The sequence below is a fragment of the Anopheles stephensi genome, chromosome 2, assembly GCF_013141755.1.
Source record: "Anopheles stephensi strain Indian chromosome 2, UCI_ANSTEP_V1.0, whole genome shotgun sequence".
Classification (NCBI taxonomy): Eukaryota; Metazoa; Arthropoda; class Insecta; order Diptera; family Culicidae; genus Anopheles; species Anopheles stephensi.
Window position 1 is genome coordinate 3,173,861 of NC_050202.1, and position 14,708 is coordinate 3,188,568.

Consider the following 14,708-nt stretch of genomic DNA (forward strand, 5'->3'; position numbering starts at 1 on the left):
GACAAAAAAAGTGCTCTTGATTTGTTACAAATTATTGGATGTTTCTCCCCGGCGCAGGTGTAGTACGATCGGGTTTCCAGGAGAATTTGTCAAACGGTTTTGAATCTGGAATTTGGATTCATTGGAAGCAAACAAAACACACCCACAGAGGAACTCTCCACAAACGCGCGGATCCGGATGAGTTGTATTCCGAAGGCGTACACGCATTATGTTGAGGGTCTCCGGTGCGTTAGAACTCGTTTTGCGTTCAATTTGTATATCTTTTCACCTGAATGTGTTTGTATGGGCGTTATTTGATGTACTGTTTAGTTAGTGTGGCATACCCGACATCCCACAAATGCATCGGGCACGGGAAGTACATAAAAATCAACAGTTCCATCACGTAGCCACGGTATAGCTTAAGGCATTTTCTTTTATTATGTAGCTGTTGGCTGTTAAGCGAGCGACCCGGCGGTTCAGTCAGTGCGTCCATTTGATGATGTTGGATATGCGAGAAGCTAACTGATTCTTTGTCGCCTTTAAAATGCATGCACAGAAATGTACAATTAAGCGGGTTAGCTAATCCAGGGAATATCGTTACAATGATTCAAACTTAATTTGTGGCTCGAAATCCTTTACTGGTCATGAGTAGCCTTGCCAGACAGCTAAGTAAGCTGAAAGGCGTAATCCAACTAGAGAGGTCTATGATGCAGTATCCTTTAACCGTAAAGCCATAAACCACCAGAATTATTGTTGGATATATTGTCGATATAATTGCATACGATATTTTGGCGCTTGAATCGCTTCAGAAATGATCATCCTGCGGTATAGAGCGTATGAAAACGAAGGTTAAATACTGTTGGTTGATGAACAGAATGGCTATCATTTAAGCTTGCCGCTCACTAGAAGACTGACTGTACTATACCTAACTTTATGCGATTCTCTAGAAAATGAGTCCCGAATTTGGTATGGGTTCGGATATTGGATACAAATACTTCAAGCTGATAGGATTAAATAAGCGACTAATTATGGTATGCAAACATTCCACATTCCGGTATAAATCTTGATTAAGCGCGAATCTGTTAAGACGGACAGACAGACAGAGACAGGTCAGTGTCTTCAAAAAAACGAGTTTTCTTGCGCTACAAACTTCGATTTGGAATTCCAAATTGGAAAAAAGAAAATGATTGGCGATTTGGTTATTTTTTATTCGCCAACTTTTGGAGCTTTCCATTGTTCCAAATTCTTAGATTAATAACATGGTGCTTTTGATAGATTCGCTACCATGTCCATAGCAAAAACAGGGGTTAACCTTTTATCCGTAAACATGCTATGTACGTTAATCAAATGATACAAAAAAACTGGAGTTTAGAAAAGAATGGCTCTAATTAGTATGTAGTGTGTAACAGCACCTTCAGGTCTCGATTCAGCATCTTCCTCCTTCCTTAATTATCACCTTACAGTGAAGCTGGACGCGGTAGCATTCAAAAGGAGAATCTTCCCGCTTGGTGTCTAATGTGTTGCCAACCATTAAAGTTCGCTAAATGATGCGCTAACCCCCCTGTGCCTACGTCTCTACTTTGATCCGTTCTTTTTTGCGTTAAAATAATTGCGAATACTTTCTACTAGTCCACACATTCTGCTTATCTTAATACATTAGATTTTGAAGTGGCACTATTATTTAACGTACACAAATCGGTTGTGGGTTTTTCATGCCTCCGAATGTCGTTCACTTTTTGATATTTTATGTGCTCAACGAATGATGTGAGCATTATTAGTTCTCCATGGGTCTTTTTTTTTACTTTTGATGGTCACGACCCCACACACACACATTTGGTTTCTTTAGAGCGCTTTCGGTGACTTTGTGCGGTGGTGAATGAAAAATTGCTTGCCTCCAATTTAGAAACACGAATCGTTTTCGATCCAATTTATGTGATTAGACGCATTTGTTTGCGATTTTTTTCCGTGTCGTTGTTAGTTAAATGAATACATTGAAATTGGGTTTACCTACCGGTACAGTGTTGCACCGCATGAAAATTGAAGTTTGAGCTTAATTGAATCATTTAACCTAATTGTTATCAAACTAATTTTACATAAATAACAATTGTTATTATTTTTACATAAATAAAAAAAAACACAAATCATATATCTGCTCAACTCACTCCATTTAAGCATCGATGTCCTTTTCATGAAGAAAATTGACGCAATTTGAGCATATCACCCGATTCGTTTCCTGTACTCATAAATTGAACATACTCTAACATTGCTTTATTAATGTGGACAACTTTTCTAGGAGGAGTATGATCATTCGTGTATCTTGCCTTGCGGTGTTTCAATGTCAATTATGTAGAATCGATCATAATTTTGGTTTTAATCAAATTTTATCAACCTCCATAAAATCGGCAAATGTTTGTAGCTGAACAAATATCAGAATTACAGATCATATTCGATGCGTTAGAATTTCACCCTTGACGCATACACTCTCATCAGGCACACACTGACTGCGCCTGAACAACAACCCTTTCTTCATGCAGCCGTGGCCCCAACGTGGGGCTGCCGATGCGTGTCAACGAACGAACACACGTTTCCACTGTTGGCAGTAGCGTTTTCATAGTGTAAGTATAGGCACACCGTGTGGAACAGTTGCTTCCCGGCTGTAACAATCCCACCCCATGGAAAAAAAATCTCCCGCGCAAGTGAGTTACACAGTGAGGCGCGTGAGAGATCTGGCTGCTGGCTCCACTACACAGCTTGTTTACCTGGATTCCCGATTCTTGGCTTGATCGTTTTTTGGGATCGCGGGCATTAAAATGATCCGCGTCGCCCTTCCTCATGTGCTTCCTCATTCCCACTGCCCCCCCACCAGACAGTTCCTTCTCCTTCTTGGTGTGTGCGCGCGCGGTTCCTTTGTACATGGCCCATGCTCATGGCTTGGGCCGCGTGAGTCTCGGTGGAGGGCGAAAGTGTGCGTTTTTGCTCCCCCTGCTGTATACGGACGGCTCACGCTCTGCGGGTATGTGAGCGTGTTGTGGCGAGAGCATGATGATATTGTGCAACATGAGTGCGGAGGATCGTTCGCGATCGTCGTGTGGTTGTGTGACGGCGGCTCAGTTGAACTCGGTTGTCTGAACCGCGCGGTACTGTGTTGTCGGACGAGTCGTGTCGGGCTCTCGGTGTATGGTACGGCGTACCATTACGTGTCGTAGAATCGTTTGGGGTTTCACGGGGCATATCACGTTGATGTGCGGTTGAGTGCGTGCGCTCGATCGTGCTCTGGCGGTGCTTGTTACTTCCACTATCAACGGGTAGGTTTCCGTGCTAGTTCTTGGTTTTGTGCGATTTTTTGATAAGAGTTATCAAGAAGAACGGTTTTAAGGGGTTTAAGGCAGCTCAAGTTTTTCAACGCTGTTGTTTGTTATTTTTCTTGTGTGTCTTGTGTATCAGCTGATTTTGACAGTATTATGGCTATGAGTGCCAGCAAGGTTCTTCCCCGCGTGGTGGTTGTGTAGTGTGTGTACGGAACCTCAGCCATTCGTGCGCGTATAGACATATGTGCGAGTGCAAGTGATATGTTCTAATAATCGTTACTTAGTTTCTTATGTGGGGGTACCCGTTTTTGCTGCTGATGTGACATCGGAGCCTTCGTCTCCATCAGTGTGGTGACATTTAGGAGTAGAACGGGCTCATGACGATAATGAAATGTTAAACAAATGTTACTCGAAAGCACAAAAAGCTGCGTTTCCTGCGGGACGCCAGCAACGATCCTTCTTCGAAACAGGAAACGGAAGCAGTACATTTTACACAGCAGTGTCGTTGTACCGGTTGAGATTGTTTCTCCATTCGGGACACGAGAACACCCCCGTTTTCAAAGCGCGCGGTGTGGTGTATTCGCGAGAAACAACGCGTTGCCAACCAAGCTCTGAAATATGGCGCATGCGTCCCTTCGTCGGGCAGGATTTTCGCTCACCAGCTTTTGTAGGGGATGGGTACAACATTCTCAATCTCCTTCACTGTCTCCGAGGCACTTTCGCGGGTACGGAGGATTCGCATAAGGAGCTTCTTCCGGATATCCTGCTTGTGAAGAAGAGATATTGGCCAAAGGATTCGCACACCCAGGTGACCGGGACGAAAGTGACAGTGTTGGTGCAGGAACAGGCCTGCTGTTCACAAGAGAACGGAACACAAATTCGCGAAAGTGAAGGGAGAGAGAGAGAGAGATAGGAGAAGGCTAACGAGCTCGCGTGTCTCTGTGTGCGTTGGGAACCTTTTGCGTGAAACCGCGCGCGTCTTTTCGCGTTCTCGCATTGCTGCTCAGTTGTCTGAAAACTTCCTGCCGCGGTAAACGTACGCCCGTATGTTTATTGTGTGTTGGTTGGGTGCTTTGGGCGAACCGATCCGGCCGCGTAGGTGTGTAACTCGGAGGGTTTTGCGCTGGGTAGGGTGGTCGGTTTGTCGGTCGCTCCGTTGCTATCTCTGCCATCCGTGGTGTTGCAACTGTGCTGAGGCACTCGAAGGTGTATCAAGCGCTGTTACGTGTGTTCTCTGGCGATCGTTTGTTTTATCGACATTGGAAAGAACGGTTCGAGATTAGATAAAGTGACGGCAGCACGGTGTATGTTATCTTATGAAGGGATGTGTGTTTTTGTTGTTGTTGGTGGTTTGCTCCCTTTCGCACGTTCTCACTCTCACTCTCTCTTGCTCTTGCTCTCAATCTGTCATGCGAAAGGTTGAAGCTTCGTCCTTGCGTAGGGCGTGTTGCGATTGCATACATTGCGAGCTGTGTAAGGACCACTCTGGAAGCCACTGTTCGTGTAAGTGGGAATGTAGAACAAAAATTACGGCTTCATCCACCTATTGCATCACTTTCCATTACTGGCGGTGTGGAAAAGCTATTAAACAGCGAAACAGTGGAAAATCCTTGCATTCTCTCTGTTCAAGTGTTTTAAATGTCCCTTAAAGCTGTTGGAAAACTCACCTGCTGTGTGTGGAAGGAGGGGCGGGAGAGCATCATGTCTCATCCTCCGGCCGGCATCCTGTTCCAGGAAGTTCGGCTGTTCCTGCCGATGTCATGAACCGTGGCAATCCTCATCATCATCTCACTTTTTCTCATGAGGTCAACACACAGCAAAACGGTTCCTGTGAGAGTTAAAAGGGCGAGAGAATATACCTTTAGTTGAGCATTGGAGCAGGAGAGATGTACACACACACACACATAGACAAAAAAGGTGGAAAACCGGGAGTAAAATAATAGCACAAATAATTCAATCCTAGAAAGCTTCCGCTTCCCTATGGAAAAGTTCGTTCCCTGTGTCTGTGTGTGCCAAAGGAAAATCCGCCCAAGTAGTATCCGACGTGTTGTACTGCTGGAGGGAATGAAAAATATTTTGCCAGGAAGACTGATGCCCGAGCAGAGCGTTGTGAGCGTGGAAAAACGGACACGTTTTCGGTCGTGTTGTTCGTGTTGAGATAGCAACATTTTATCAAAAGGTTTTGCTACTTCGATTAGCAGAATGGGGTTGGGATGGGAATTTTGTGAGTGTTTGTGTGAGTGATTGACCTTATTCTTTCTCAAAAAAAGTTGTGCGGAAATGCGGCCTTCTTATCGGAAGATAAAAAATGTACCAAAAATATTACTAAAAGAATATTTTAAAACGGTTGAGGCTGAAGTTTTATTCGAATTTTTACCGAGCGTTTGTTTAATTCAGTGTTTTTTTCTATATATTTTACAGTGCGATTCGTTAACAGGAGGTGGTGCATAGAGAATCGTGCTTTTGAAAAAGGGTGTTTGATTTGTGGTTAATATATGGTGTGGTGTACCTAAAAGGTGTTAATTAAAGGTGGAGATTCTTCTCATATCTGGAGCACTAAGTCAGTCCTGGGAGGAGATCTTCTCGGTGCACGATAATCGTCATCACAAAGCCAGTAAGTAAAATTAAGTATTTTTTCCTTAAGGTAGAAGATTAACAGTAGGAGGAAAATATTGATTTATGTTTTAGATGCTAAAGATTTTAAAACAGAAAAAAATGGAAAAATGCTCTCCAAGAAGTAGAAGATCTCATTTAAATATTCATGCGCTATCCTTTTGTAGTTTGAAAACCATCTTCCCCTGAAGCATATATACCACCAAGCCTCCGCTCCGTACGTGGTGCAGAAGAAGACGTAAACCCCTTTAATGGCTCCATTCTTTGCCTTTTACACATTTTTGCCCTGTATTTTTCGTTACGTTTGCTTCGTGCTGCTTGTTGTTGAAATTTCAGTTTTGCTGACAGCAGCCAAGACGACAGCCTCAGCAGTTTCTTCTCCCCTTCTGCCTTGCTTATTATTGCTGTTGGGGGTGGTTTCATGAGCAATGGCCATTTATGCGGTGCAGCCGCGGAGTGGGCGTCCGGGGGCAGATTGTGTCGGTGTGCCTGTGGTTGAATGTGCCACACATGCTGGAAATGAAATATATTGCAAATAAACTATCCAGCCTTCCTTTATATGGCACTAGAACATTTAGAATTTTATGAAGTGTTTAAATGATTCTTCTTGTATATATTTTTTTACATATAAAATCAGTTTCTGCGAAGGAATTTAATGAGTCAAGTAGATAAAATTTATTTTATATATTGCGGTACTGCTACGACTCACCATACAAATTATCCATACTGTAAAATAAGCGATGAGGAAATAAAAGCAGAATCAATGCCGATGCCGATGCACAACAATATTGTACATTCTTCGCAACATCGCCATACGAGCAAATGCTTCCCCCGAAATAGTATTTTATCGATCGGTGGCCACCGCCTGGTACTGGCTTTACGGAGAGGCCTGTTGGCAATGTGGCTTGAGTTTGCATATCCATCACTGTTTCACATGCTGCTTCGTCCTCTGTGCCTGCTACATAACCAACAAAAATAAAACAAAAAACCGTCGTCATTGGCACACTGCCGTGAAGTTCAAATGACTCGTCCAGAACCTTCAAGAATCTTCCGCAGGCTTATAGATTCCAGCCCGTTTAAAGAACGTGTAGAGGGAACCTAACTTGCTACGAGTCTGATCGATTGGTGATGCATCGAACGACAACAGAGACGTTTTGTTACGAAGCTTCAACACCGATTGTGACGAGATTCCCTCACCTAGGAGGAAGTGTCGTGCGGCATGCAAAAACGGAGTGAAATAATGATCATAATTCATACCAGATATTTCTTCTTGCGTTGCTGCTCTTAACAGGGGTTTTGTGAAGAGATGAACTGATTCGATTGGAATTCCTGTTGAAACCACAACAGCAAAGTCCAATGAGACACACCCGGCAAGACGTTCATACCCCGTCCATTTTCCAAGCAATACCAGTTGCGTCCGTCGTGTCGCCCATGAGAGCGCGTCTGTTGGTGTGTCTGCAGAAAAGTAATTTGACACTGATACGGTGCTAATATAAATGAGTGTTTCACGGTTTTACGGCGGGCTAAATGGTGTCGTCAAATCGTTTGCAAGCCAATGAAACTGCATTTTTTTTACCAGTCTTCCTTTATCTCTCTCTCTCTCCATGTAGTCTTTAGTTTCGATCAGTCTCTATATCGTGTTGGGGTTTGCAATTTACAAATGTGTTGCATGTGTTTGAGTAATTCGTGAAGAGGATGAACAGCTGAAAATGATGTACCATCTGTTTCGGTCGGATTAGTTCGCAGAAGAAGCGTAAGAAGTAAGATCAATTCTTGGAAGGTGGGTAAATCATTCAATCGTTTCCGTTTTGTTTCCAATCAACATACAATTTCCTTTTTTTCTGGGTCAAACATTTTGGATGATGTTTTGGTTTAGAAATATTGGAAGAGGGTTTTGTTTTCCTTCTGAGAAGCGTTATGTAAAGATCCAAGAGCACTTTTGACGCAAGGACACACCCTTCAACATAATTGAAGTTTGAAAGAGTTTTTAACTACGGAAATTTTAAACTCTGTATGATATCAAGAACATCTTGCATTTTACTATTCCTCTAGATATCTATACCAGTCTCATTCTTAATATCTGATGTTCAGTGGCGGTTGAAATATCCTGTGCAAAGAATGTTAAATACTTGCCGGACGTCGGCATGCTCTGAACACTAGGCGAGAAGCCCATCACAGAATAAAAACTGACCATCTTTTGGAGCGAAGAGTTGACAAACCGGAATGTGTCGAACAATCACGTTCCTAAGCTTTTTGATGTATGTGTAGTTTTGGAAGACGACTCTGGCCGTAGAAACTCGCAGTGTTTTTTGAGCCATTTTTGTACGGTTTCATTTTCTCCTTTTCTGATCGATTCTAGTTGAAGCAGAAGAAGCGTTCATAGCGGAGATAATAAGAAGATGTGTCTCGGTATGTCTTAAAAAATCCTCCAAGTTTTTCGTCCATTCTTCCATCGAGATCGTGCCGAGAGATGTTCGATAGAACCCCCCCTGGGCTTCATTGGTTCGTTTCTCTCGAGTGTTTCTCCTTAGGCTTGAGGAGAGAAAAAAAAACCTACGACATTACGGCGCACGGTCGCGTCCCCGAATAACAACGCTTCATCCCACCCGTGCGGTTAGAATCCGTGGCCAACGGGTTGTGGAAGTTGGCAGTGTCTCTAAAAAGGCATAAACGATTGTTATGTAAAAGGAGAACCTTCCGACCGGTTTTACTCTGATGTCGGTGTAGTGAGGAAGCGTCTGCTCTGGGTCACACTGTTCCGATCCTCCTACTGCTTGTGGTGCACCCGCCAACACGCTTGATTACTGGCCCGGTTTGAGTTTTTGAGCCGTTGGGGGAGCTTAAAGCTTAATGTGAGTATAACAGGAACTGGTTCTACGAGAAATTAGATTTCGCCGACAACTGCTACAAAACCCCTTGTGTTCAATTAGCTCTCGTGTGTTGATTCAGGGTTGCCATTTGAGTCTGGAGCCCAAAGTTCCGATTGGAAAGCCCTTTTCTGCCCGGGAATCCATCTCCATAGGATCATCCTCCAAGCAGCTGAAGATACGAAAGATGGCGAATTTCTTGGAATGGACGAACCCGCCAGAGTTCCTCAATCAATTCCGGACAAATTCAATCAATTCTCATCCGCTAAAATTACCGCCAATTTTGCCAAGCACCACGCGGCCACGGACCTAGATCTGAGGATGCTCTCCTCCACGTGCTTAGGGGTGGGTCACTTCCCATTCATCCAGAACCAGAAGTGAAAGGACGTTAACGGACGACTGCGTACGGTTAGGGCAGCGGGTCCGGTTGTAAACCTCGAAATGGCAAATCTATTTCGATGACCTCAGTCCGTCGTACGCCTCGCACTCTACTCGGTACGCGTTCCCTCTGCTTTTTTTTGTTCGCGTGCAAATATCTTGCCCCGGCATTAGCAAATCGCGAAATTGCCACACGACGCGGCTAATGAAGCGTAAAATGATTGTGACGTCCGGGGTTCGTTCTGTTGTTTTGGTGCCTGGCCCTACCGATTGGCGATTGGGTGGTGTTCGGTTGATTGATTTCGATTGGAATGCCATTTTCCAACTCTCCAGCTCCGCTTTCCGTTGCGCCGATGTTGGGGGCAGATTTATTGGAGATAGTGGAGCGTGTGTCTCTAAAGTGACCATTGTTTCGTGCCCGGATGGAAGTTTGCAATTATTGGAGAGCAAACCCTACAGGTAAATCGATCAGTAGTTAGGTGACCCAAAGCAAATCCTCCAGATGAGATTTAACTTCGAATAGAAAAGAATCCAATTAATGTCTTATAATTACCAGATGTTCTGCTTTATCGTGGATATTCATCGATCAAACTCATTTAGTGCTCCAGTAAGCCTTAGATTATTGCCGACTGTTAATGGACATAATCGTTTAAGTTTCTTTTGCCAGACCTGCTTACCTAACAAGATGGCCGAAGCTTCTTGTAACCTTCCTCGTCAACATGATTGCAGCTGTTTGCCCCAAAATTTGAATAGATAGGCCCGTTTCAACGCTTCGAAAAGTTAGAAGTCGCTCGGCTACGGTCTCGTCCACATTATCCGCACAAAGTTTCTCAAGCCTAACGTGCGCCCGCGTGTGTGTTCATTGACTTCTTGTCTGTGACTTTGGTTGCGATCGAGCCGTAGCGAAAAAGACCAAAGTTTGAAGGAAACCGGTTTGCCGGTGCCTAGTGACCTTAACTTTCGATTTTTTTCGACTTTTGAGTCAGCTTGTCCGTGTGTTCGGTTCGATTCTTTAACGGATACGGGGGGTGAGGGGTTTTTTGCACCCCTTTAGCTGTCCCCCCTGTTAATTGCGGTGGTTGAGTGCGTCTCTTCAGTGCTGTGGGTGAGCCGTTGGTGAGATGGAATCAGGTAGCGCCGTGTGTGTTGGGCAAGAAATCACTCAACAAGTTTTATGTGCAAAGTTGACGTGACTGTGTAACGGTCAATTACTATTCCGGACCATTGGACGTCAGTTGTACAACTTGCAGCGAGTAGAACCGAAGGGGTTTTTTTTTTTCGCACGGGCTTGGGTAGTTCTGAAAGTTCGACATAATTGTTACACTTGACTAGCTTTTGTTGCTGCTCCCGTTATTGGGAAAGGACATCCAGAGAGAAGGCAGTTCAAGTTGTTTGAAATTTGAAAGAACAAAACAAATTATAAGTTCCAATTACTAAAAAGGGTGTGGCATGATGGAGTAAATGTAGGAATGCGTTATACTTTATGATCTCTTTGAGTTTTCCAACGATTCCACCCCATGAAGGGTGCTTCGATCACACAAAATCGAGCTGTTGATGTTAATCGGAAAGTTGTAATACACGTGAGAGCCTTTCATGACGGCACATGGCCATTCCAAAGTAGGGCAATGAATATCGGTAGAATATGGGAGGGTAGCAGACCGGCAGTTAAGCTCATAAATTATACAGCATAAATATTTCCGCTTGATTAGATAGAACCTCCTTCCGGATTGTTTCCAGTTCTCAGGGTTTTTAGGGCGTACGTTAGTTTTAAGCTTTATAGCTTATCGGGCCCGTTAAAATGTCGGCAGCAACGAAAGGACGTCCACTTCGGAACAGTAGAGCACAGTGTGGGAAAAAGCAAGCATTGGGAGCTTAATATCGATTTGTTTTTGGTGTACAAAGAATTTGTAACCAATATTTGTTCCAAATCGGTAATGATACTTTGGAAAGTGACTACAGACATCAGGGAAGCTTGGTCTACTTTATCCGGTTTTCTTGAGTTCGATTTAATTAGAGTCACATGAGACTAAGTTTAATTTTAATATGTGGTACGTAAACAGGTATTCTTCAATTTTTTTTCTCTTCACACGAATATTTCAACACGGTCTCACTATTGTGTCTAGCACTGTAAATACTTGGGAGAGAATCCTGATCCTGAAGGTTTTACTGGTGCCTGCCAGGGATATCGTTGTCCGGAAGGAGTTACCGCGTGGAAAAACTGCAACCCTTGAACAAAAGCATGTTTAATCGCGTGTCCAGGTGTTCTTTTCCTACCAAAATAGGGGTTCTGTGTTGCATCGCACACTCCTCCATCGCACAAGGCTGCTAATAATGCACCGGATATTGCTTAAAACATGGTGGCAACCGTCTAGAAATAGAAGCAGCTGGAGAATACATTTTTTCGGTTTAAATTTTTTATTTTCCACATTTGCTCTCTCTCTCTCTTTCTCTCTTTCTCGTTGTTCGATGTTTCTACGGGAACAGGGTGGCTATGGTGGTGACCATGGCGAATAAAAATCGTAATGACTCCCGGAAGCAAATATTGATCAAACCTCCTCCGGGTGCGGGTGCTGCGACCGACCAAGAAAACAAGGAAGAAAGTACCAGAAACGAAAAATCCCCCGCAGAATGTTTGGATGTTAGTGGAAGAAAATCCAAATACACAAATTTTTCACAGTTTTTCCTCGCGCCGCCGTTCGTTTATGGTAGCGATTTCTTGAGAAATTGTGTTATAATAATGTTTGTGGAGAAAGATGGGGCAAAATTTAACTTTGGCTGGTTGGTGTGATGTTTGAATGTCGCCGATACGTCTTTTCGTAACGGCTGCAGCACCACCTTCAGCAAAGAAGAAATGAAAAACTTAAATGTGGCGAGTCTGTCTTCGTTTTGTTGTTTTGTTTCAAAGCAAGTATGATGATTGCTGTTTTAGTTCTAAAAATAAAGGCGCGCACATTTTGATGCTCCCTCTATAGTGCGGACTTGTCATCCACTCTTCCTAGTTGCCAAAATGAAAATAGTGCTGGCTGGCCGCTGTGTAAGCAGAAGAAGGCATCAACATGAAAAGCACACACTACTGATCCGCGTGAAGGTTGAATACACTTGACCGGAACAGAGCACAGGTATATCGATTGAAATTGAGCACGATGGGAAGTGTGTCTGTGTGTACTGAAACATGACTGACACCCGGTTTCCTGAGCTGACCCCCATCCCCCCCTTAAATATCCATATTGCATTTGGTTAGCGAAAATCGACAAAAAAAAAAACCCATCGAAAACGAGCATCACAAACTCTCTCACGTTTTTGTTTTGGGGTTCGCGTATTGCGTGTGTACATAACCTCCAAATCGTCGACTGTCAGTTTGTCAGTTAAAAGTTTACCCATTTTACCCAGCCATTGTTGGTGTTTTCCTGTCGTCATCCCTCCCCCATGTCTCACACCTGTCGATGGTGGCGCAGGTGGAGCCGATGTTTCTGTTTTGTATTTTTGCCAACACTCTGCTCGCCTCTACTACTTCACCACCGTTTTTTTTGTGCTCTGGACAGGCGACGGGAGAATTGATTGGAAAAACATTGTGTACTTCTTCTGCACATCGGGAGCGCTACTCACTCGGTCCTCCCATTTGCCTTGGCAACCATCACCTCTTCTGGTTGGGTGGAAAAATTGGGAGGAAAAGAGTGTGCCGTTGACAAGTGTGTGTGTGGTAATGGCGTAAAGGGGGTGGTGCTTGGTTCACTTTTTTCCTGCTGCCATTGTTTAATCGGGTTGCCGTCTGCTTAATGGGTGGAAAATCGAGCATGTCATTGGCAGGCAAGGGAATGATGTGTTTTATTTATACCTCGTACTGGGCTGTTTCTACCTTCACTATTGATGAGGTGTGTTACTCATTGCGAACGAGCTTTCTGGCATGTTGTAGCGTTCATTGTCAAGGATAGGAAGACACACCGTCCGTGCGGGGCTTTATTGGGCATCATATGCAGCCTTCGGGGTATCCGTGTCAGCTTTATGCACAAACGAACTTTCAGGGATGTCGCCTCAACAGAGACACAAATAAGTATAGAAGAACGTACTAGTGTACAAGTTAAAGCCTTTTACATAATACAGAAGCGCTACGGTTCATAACCTCAATCAAGCTCAATCATCGAAAGTTTGCGGTCGAAAAAAGCGCTCCACAGCGGCTTAACCTGACAATTTGGTCCACAGTTTCAAGCGCAAAACTGAGGCTGTCTTTAACTCCTTTTGATTAGAGAAAGAAAGAAATAGCTGAGGAGGCTAACCAGCCGTTAACAAGGCAATAGGGCGAAGGAAGGTCCCTGAAGAGGTTTCGTAAAACTTCATCTCCAAGGTGTCTTAAGAGAGCCTATTGAACCCCTTTTTTTCGCTTACAACACTGGTCGAAGAAGCAGGATGATGGGTGATGTAAAGGATAAAGCGCGGTGCTTTATGGCAGTTTAATGAGAGGGCGGTTGAAATGAAATTGTTTACAATAGATGATGCTGTAATAGGGTTTTTTTAGGGTTAGAATATAACAAGTTCGCGAAACTTTTAATGGGGCATTTGGAGGATGCGACAGATCCTAAATCCCTTTGTGTGTTTGAATACTAGCATGTCCGTTTACGTTGAAGATAGATGAATAGCTAAGTATTGGGAGGACATAAGAAAATAATTGCCAAACGGCAACCAGCCTAAATAAATGGACCAGGCTTTAACAAGCTGCCGAAAACCACAATTTTTCTGAAGGTTCCACTCATCCATGCGTTGCATTTCCATATCGCGCGGTGTAGGTTGAAAAGTTCGACGAGTTTTCATAATGCAGTCTATTATTATTTGGTGGTCCGATGAAAAACCGAATAGCGATTAGTAGGCTTCAGCTCTCGTGTGGTAATAGTAATCGCGTGCGCCTTCTGTGTACAATCTGGTGGCACAGGCACCACAAATATTGAGCTCCCTTGAAGAATCCGTGTCATTATGTGGCGGCGGTGGCGGCGGTACTGGAGTGGATGTTTCATTTTTCTACTTCTCTACCGGACAACCAAAACTTCACGCAACATAAATTCGCTTACAGCTCCCACCTCGTTGGCCTTACGCCCCAGCCAAACAAAGGGACTGAAAGGGGGTGCCGCGCATTATTGTGATTAGGGAGCGGACGGTTGAGCTACTGCACACACACACACCGTTTGTTTGTAGCTAAACGTTTGCAATGGAACCCAGCCTGCCGTCACTGAAGTATAGTTCTCTGATCAAGCCTAACGCAATAGTGCTTTGTGGTGTTCGCGAGGGGTGTATACTAAGAAAATGGCAGATCGTACTTGGTGAGTTTGTGGAAGGGATGTTAAACTTAGGCCTACTGTTACTTAGCAGCTTCATAAGAATTCCCTCTGAACTCTGAGTGATACAAGGTATCTGCTCGATAGAGTATTGATACAGTATCTGCTCGAAAACGTGGTGTATACAACAAAAGGCAAGGAAGTTCTGTCCTGGACTGGACTAGAAAAAATGGACATTGAATGTTGGGCATTAGACGGAGGTGTTACATGGTTTGTTATCCTTGATGGCGTAGAGACAT

General features: G+C 43.9%; 1 protein-coding gene across 7 annotated transcripts in view; it reads left to right on the forward strand.

Moving 5' to 3' along the window:
• LOC118503602 (dnaJ homolog subfamily B member 6) overlaps positions 1–14,708 on the forward strand; it is a 64,465-nt gene that overhangs the window by 2,417 nt on the left and 47,340 nt on the right. For 3 of the 7 annotated variants that reach the window (XM_036037067.1, XM_036037070.1, XM_036037078.1), the window contains exon 2: positions 5,709–5,901. The exons of 1 other annotated variant lie outside the window; for it this stretch is intronic. The gene's annotated coding sequence lies outside the window, so the exon portion shown is untranslated. Of the gene's footprint in view, positions 1–3,086; positions 3,285–4,030; positions 4,096–4,284; positions 4,387–5,708; positions 5,902–14,708 lie in introns of those variants that run through there. 3 more of the 7 variants (XM_036037068.1, XM_036037079.1, XM_036037069.1) reach the window with 3 other exon arrangements.